The 7,165-nt window shown below is 33.3% G+C and overlaps 1 protein-coding gene across 4 annotated transcripts in view; it reads right to left on the bottom strand.

The window, feature by feature from the left end:
• NLGN1 (neuroligin 1) overlaps nucleotides 1-7,165 on the bottom strand; it is a 957,767-nt gene that overhangs the window by 863,085 nt on the left and 87,517 nt on the right. The window lies entirely within an intron of this gene.

Here is a 7,165-nt window from a genome sequence, read left to right as displayed (position 1 = left end):
CAGGAATGAACAAATTGTCAGTGGTCAGCCAGCAGGATTTAGTGCAATTAAAAACACAAAATGTGAAAAAAAAAAAAAAGTATGCATATATGTGAGAGTGTGTGTCCTACAAAAATACTCATTTTTAGGGTATTTGCAGATTCTTTCCAGAAATTTTAAGGAAAGTCCCTGTGGAAATAGGATAAGAATGAATAAATATATTAATTTTGTTAATAAAAGAACAGACACTTCAAAAATTTGACAAATTATTTAAATTTTCCACAGTTAATCAGTAGTAAAATTCAGGTTCAGGTCTTTGGGCTAAAGCCACAGATTCAAAGTTTTTCTTTGTTTTTTTTTTAATTTTTTTAATTTTTTTATGAACTCACATCTATAATGAATTCAAATTTCCACAAGCAGCTGGTGCTCACACCTACAAATGTATAACAATAACTGTTTCCTCTCAAAGTCCAAATGCATTTCTAGTTAGGCAAAGAAAGTTTCAGAGCTGGAGATGAGCCAAAGTAGAAGAATTAAGCATAGTTAAGCAGATTTTCCAACATAGAAAGCAGTTGAATTTCTTCTTAGGGATTCATAATTATAAGGAGATCATTAGAAGAAGATTTAAAACAGTATTGCTGCCTTGCCTTTGATGCTGCAAAACCATATATCGTTGATGCTTATGCTGCCCCTTATGCTCAGTCACTACAATTAGTTTTAAGCACTGTTACAAACTAAGGGAAGCTATTCAACTGTTTACTCTTTTTCAAAACTGAACATAGCGCACACTCCTTTCTTAACAAAGAAATTATTTAAAAGTGAGATTATCATCAAGGCAGCCTACTAAACAAATAAAACAACTCTTTGAAGAGGATTAATTCACTCAATATATATTTAATGCTTCTAAATACCAAAGATGGTATTGGGACGGAATAGGCCCTGGCAACTAAAACTAATAACTAAAAGCCCTGCCTTCACAGAGCTTAGAGTATAGTAGGGAAGAAATAAATATATATTCAAAATACTAAACATAAAGAAGAAACAGGTAGAGAATGCTACACAAAGGAATGATCCATTCGTAAAGGGTATAGAGGGACAGTCAAGAAAGGTCTTAACCTGAGTCTTAAGGAAGAGAAAGAGCTAGCCAAGTAGAGCCCTGGTGAAAAGAATTTTAGGAAAACAAACAAACAAAACAAAACAAAATAAAAACAAACAAAAACCAGCAAGTGAGAAGGATCTAAAGCAGCCAAAGCTTGACATGTATGAAAACAGAAATGAAGAGCAAGGGGCTCCCCGTGGTGAGCTAGGGAAATGAGGCACTGCTGGAGATAAACAGGGGCCAGATTATGGAAGATCTGCAGGTTATCATACATTCGAAATTTTCCTTTAAACTACAAGAAAGTCATGGGCCATTTTAAAGCAGATTCGAAATTTTTATCTGATTTCATAAAAGATCATTCTGGCTGAGTACAGGACATATTAGTAGTATCTGTGCAGAAGAGGAGGAAGAGGCAGAAAGAGAGGCCCCAAATCAAAAATTGATAAAACAAAAATCAGAATTAACTTTAATTTTTTTCTATTGAAAATGAGAAAATCTTAATTTTTTTTTATATGAAACTATATAGCTATTAAATGAAAATCAATATGCTAAGTCAGAATGTTGGGAAAATATTTATACAAAAAATAGTATACAAAAAAACTTTCTTTGAAGTTGGTGTTGGTCTAGCTCTGAAGGAAATTTTTACATATATAGATAAGCAATAAGCTTCTCCCGCCCCTTCTACCCCTGACCTATGGATGTTGCCGTTTTCCCCTTAAGAGATGGATCTATGAAGGTGAGGTGTCTCCTCCCACATGCCGGGTGCACTCGGGACCTGGTGCAGCCAGGGCCTGGCACCCCCAGCTCACTCGGGGGGCCTGGCGCACCCGGGGTATGGTACGTGGCTCCACCTGGGATGCGAACACAGGACCTTCTGCATGTAAAGCAGACATGCTCGCTGCTACACTATGGAGCCACCCCCAAGCTTTTAATATTTTATATCTCTATAGCACACACATCTCTCATACATATATATACACACATACATACATAAGTACACAATTTAAAACATTATACAACATGAAAGCTATTTCTTTAGTATGGTATTTCCAAAAATTAAGGGATAGGAACTATATTGGTGGTAGGAACATGCCTTTAGGTAACATTGGACATGGCATTTGATAACAGAATGTAGTAAAAATAATGTTAACTCAAATAGCAAGAACATTATTTCCTTTTCTTTTAATCTAACAATATCAAAGAGGAAATCTCAATTTAAGGCTAAAATTTATTTAACATCTCTAACATGAGCTAACCTTTATTTTTTCATAATAAAAATCAGATCTCGGGCTCCTGCTCTTTTAGTAGATGGCAATATCTAGCTAGAATTTAATGATTTTTGTTTGCTTCTATTGAATCTGTTGTTACAGTAAGCTATCTATAGAAAGAGATATTGCTTTTACATTTTAATAATAGGACAAAGATTCCTTAAATATAGTATTTAAGTGAAAGTGCAAATTGATCTGAAGAAAAATATCTTAATAACTATATCTTAAAATATCTTAAAAATAACTATATCTTAAAAATATCTTAAAAATAACTATAGTGGTTTTCAAGATTTTGCAATCATAAAGGTAGTTCATAAATGACAAAAGTTATTTGGAAACCTCTGCTTAAAATAAAGCTTATTTCAAAGACAAGGAATACCTCAAAAAGTAAGAACCATTATGAAATTATCTACACAAAAGACTAGAAAAAGTTTCCAGAACATTACTGACATCTCTGCAGCTTTTTAAATTGTTAACAAGCTCGGTAAGGATCAGATTCAAGTGGTAGTTGTTTAAAGGCCGTTCAAGTCAACATTCAGCCTCCTTTCTCAAACAAGGAGCTATTAAAATAATGAAGAAAATAACAATCTTATTCAATTTTCTATAACCTTTGTTGAAAGAATAAGGACTAAATAAGCAACATATATATATAGGATTTATAAATGGGCAATTGCTTTGCAGATCTTCCTTTACAATCCAGAAAAAAGAAAGCGATTGCAAAATCACCAACTAAATCTAATAGCCCTGTGGAGGTGTAGATGATTAAATCTTTATATAATGTCAGATATTTGATTGACAAGTAAAGGTATTTCCTCAAAGTAATTCAAAATCTTCAAGATTATTACATAGGACAAATCTGATTTAGACTTTTATGTAAGATCTTGCTGTTTATTAAACAAGAGTCATCCAAGAAGAAAATTTAATTTTATATGAGACAAAATGTCAAACTTTGTACAGTAGTCCTCCCTTACCTGTGGGGGATACGTTCTAAGACCCCCAGTGGATGCCTAAAATCATGGATAGTTTTAAATCCTATATGTACTATTTTGTATTATGCATACATAATTTATAAATTAGTTTGAGTAAGAGAGTAACAATATTGATAATAAAATAAAACAATTATAACAATACATAGTAATAAAAGTTACATGAATGTGGTCTCTCTCACTCTTTTTTAGTAATTTTTATATTTCTGAGTCCAAACCTATTCTTGAATCTGTGTAAGCATTTCTTACTTACAGTTAAATGGCTTGCTGTCACCCCTTTCAGGGAATCCCTTGCTGAAGTTTCCTACAGACTCAAAATGCTTTCTGGTGCAACACATTGCCGTCATTTTCTCTTCATGTTCTCCACCCATGAATTTAATACCTTTTCTATCTTAATTCAGCACTTACCATGCACTATGGGCATAACTTTTGCAGTTTGAGCTGTTACAGCAAAACATGTATGAATTTCTTTTTTCCTTCTTCACACTTTCATGGATAGAAAATTTGTTCTTACCATAGCAACTCCAGCATATGATTTTTTTTTTTCCTTAAGAGGAGAACTTTCACCTTTTCACTTAACGTGAGCACTTTACGGCTTCTCTTTGGCAAATCTGAATTGCCAGCATCACTACTCTTGCACTATGGGACCACTATTAAGTAAAATAAGGGTTATCTGAACACAATCACTGTGATACCACAGGAGCTACTGAAGGACAGGTAACGTATATTTGGTGGATTCACTGGAGAAAAGGATGATTCACTTCTGGGTAGGATGAAACAGAATAGCGTGAGATTTCTTCACACTATTCAGAACAGCACACAATTTAAAACTTATGAATTGATTATTTCTGGAATTTTTTATTTAATATTTTTAGACTTCAGCAACTGAAACCACAGAAAGTGAAACCACAGATAAGAGAAGACGAGTGTATTCCATAAAATAAATAATTACTGGTTTTCTATTATCTCCATTTAGACATTTATTTTCTTGAAAATACAGTAGGACCAGGTCATCTCTCCATCTAGCTCTGTTACTCAATCACCTCATTGGCCCATTTACTTATTCTTTGATTCTTTCAGCAAACATTCATTAATTGCTTACTTTACACCCAGCACAGTGCTTCATGTTGGAGAGAAAAAGCAAATAAAATGAGCCCTTGCCCTCAAAAACTTTAGCCTAATAGTGAGAGAGAACCATGTAAACTACTATGAGGAAGTAGCAGAAATTTTACAAAATGGTGTTTAAAGTTCTAATTTATGGTCTCTCTCCACTTGGAGCATGCTCTCAATGATTTCCCCAAATGTAGCCATAAAAGGTCATGGATGGGAAAGGTCCTTCCAAGAATAAATCAAACTATCAGACCCAGCAAGTCAATCCTTTCCAGAGCAGTGATTCCTTGTTATTCTTTCTTAGAAGGATGTTATCTATCGTATAAATCAGAGATGACCCCTGTGTTTTGTTTCCTACTTTCTTTTTATTACAGTAATCACATTCATTTTCATCATTTTATATCAAGTATTTGGAAACTAAAGTATATTTGCCAATTATCCATACGTAGAAAAACATGAGGCTCTAAAATTAGAATTGACTTGGGAGACTTATGTACTATCCAGAAATTTTGAACTTATCATTAGATAATACTTCAATTGTCTTTTGTTTTTTTTTAGATAGGGTGAAGACATTTAATATAGACATGATATAGACATGACTATTTTGAGGACATAGATTAAGATAGATGAATATATATAGTAAATATAGAACAGTCACTTGGTCATGTAGTAATGGAAATACAGTCATGCATCATTTAACAAAAAAGTATATGTTCTGAGAAATGCTCCATTAGAAGATTTCATTATTATGTGAACATCATGGAGTGCACTTATACAAACCTAGGTGACATAGCCAACTATACACCTGGGTTATATGCCATAGCCTATTGCTCCTAGGCTACAAATCCATACAGCACATACAGCATGTTACTGTACTGACTAGTGTAGATGACTGTGACACAATAGAAAGTATTTATGTATCTAAACATAAAAAGATACAGTAAAAATGTGGTATAAAAGATAAAAAAAAATGGTACACCTGTATGGGGCATTTATCATCAATGAAGCTCACAGGACTAGAAGTTGTTTTAGGTGAGTCATTGAGTGAGGAGTGAATGTGATAGCCTTGGGCATTACTGTGCAGTACTATAGACTCTATAAACACTGTCTCCCAAGTCTTCACACTACTTTCTTCTGACAAATTTGGAAGCAGAACATAGAAGCTGTCAATGCTGCTCCATGAACAGGGATAAGGGCTGGATTAATTGAAAATATCGAGGAGAAACTAACTGGGTTAAGTGTAGATCACCATAATAGTGACTGTCAGGAGGGAGTGAAAGGTGGCCTGAAGATCAGTGGAAATAAGAAATAAAGATAGGGAGATAAAGGAACAATGGGATTGTTGTGGCAATGTGTTTTTGGCTATTGCATGGTGGAGCAATGGTCAAATTAGGTAACTTGGTGGTATTCATAAAATAGGAAGCTTTTACTCAGGTGGAAGTGTCACTTAATACTTCTTAAGAAAGCTCCTGTAGATCTGTGTCCTTGAACAGGATCTTAGGTCCTCGTCAAAAATTTTATAGCAATGTACTCTGATGATCACCATTCAGATCGCCATTCAGATATATGGGATCACCATTGTACATGCAGTCCGTCATTGACTGAAATATCACTCTGCCGCACATAACTGTATTTCAGAAAGAGAAAAACTGAATCAAGAGATCAAATTATAAAAAGAAAGAGTAATAAAATTTTTAAAGATAAATAAATGCAATAATTGATTAAATCATAATAATGACGATAACTATTTTAAGGGTTATCAACCAAGGTGAAACTAAAAAATGACAATAGTCACATGTAAGATGGGGAAAAATCAGAAATAATAATACAGAAATAAAGTGTTTTAAGATCTTTGTGTGGTTTTAGAAGTAAATAAAGATGCTGATAAATTTTATATTTTAAGTTTCATGAGCATGCATGTTAAAATTTTAAGGACAGTTATTAAAAGACTGTAGTGTATATAAATTTCAAAACTTGCACAAGAAGGGAAAAGGAATGAAAACAAAATGAACTTGAATATCAAAATATAGACAGTAAAGAGAAACAAAACACAGAAAAGAAGAATAAATAAAAACCCCCAGAATATCAGTATTGACAGTATGTGTAGAAACTAAAAGAATAGATTTTTTTAAATTGCCTATAAGACATACATGTAAAATTTAATGGCAAATAGGCTGCACTTAAAATGTTAAAAATTATACACAATGAAATTACTACTAAAAAGGAAGCTAGATGACTTTGTAGATGTTAGACAAAGCAGATACTAAGATTGAAAGACTTTTTATAAATACAGAGATTTACTTCATAATTTTAAAAGATGCATTTCACCAGGAATATCATACAATTCTAACTATATATGCATTTAATAGTATTTCTCAAAACTATTAAAACAAAACAACAGAATTTTACAGAAGAAAAATTCATAATCGTGTGTGAAAGATACACTTATTTGGGTTACTGAGAGTTAAAGAGAGAAAGGAGAGAAAGAGAGAGAGAGAGAGAGAGATTTGAACAATAAACAAACTCGATATATTAGCCTGCTCAGGCTGCCCTAATAAAATCTAGCACACTGGGTGCCTTAAGCAACAGAAACTTATTTCTCATAGTTCTGGAAACTGGCAAATCCAAGATCAAGGTGCCAACAGGTAGGTTTCATTCTGAGACCTTTTCTCTTGCTTTGTGGAAGGCCACCAACTCACAAATTGCCCACATGATCTCTTCGT

The sequence above is a fragment of the Pteropus alecto genome, unplaced genomic scaffold, assembly GCF_000325575.1.
Source record: "Pteropus alecto unplaced genomic scaffold, ASM32557v1 scaffold33, whole genome shotgun sequence".
Lineage (NCBI taxonomy): Eukaryota > Metazoa > Chordata > Mammalia > Chiroptera > Pteropodidae > Pteropus > Pteropus alecto.
Note: the sequence above shows the minus strand (reverse complement) of the source record. Positions and strands in the feature narration are given on the sequence as shown.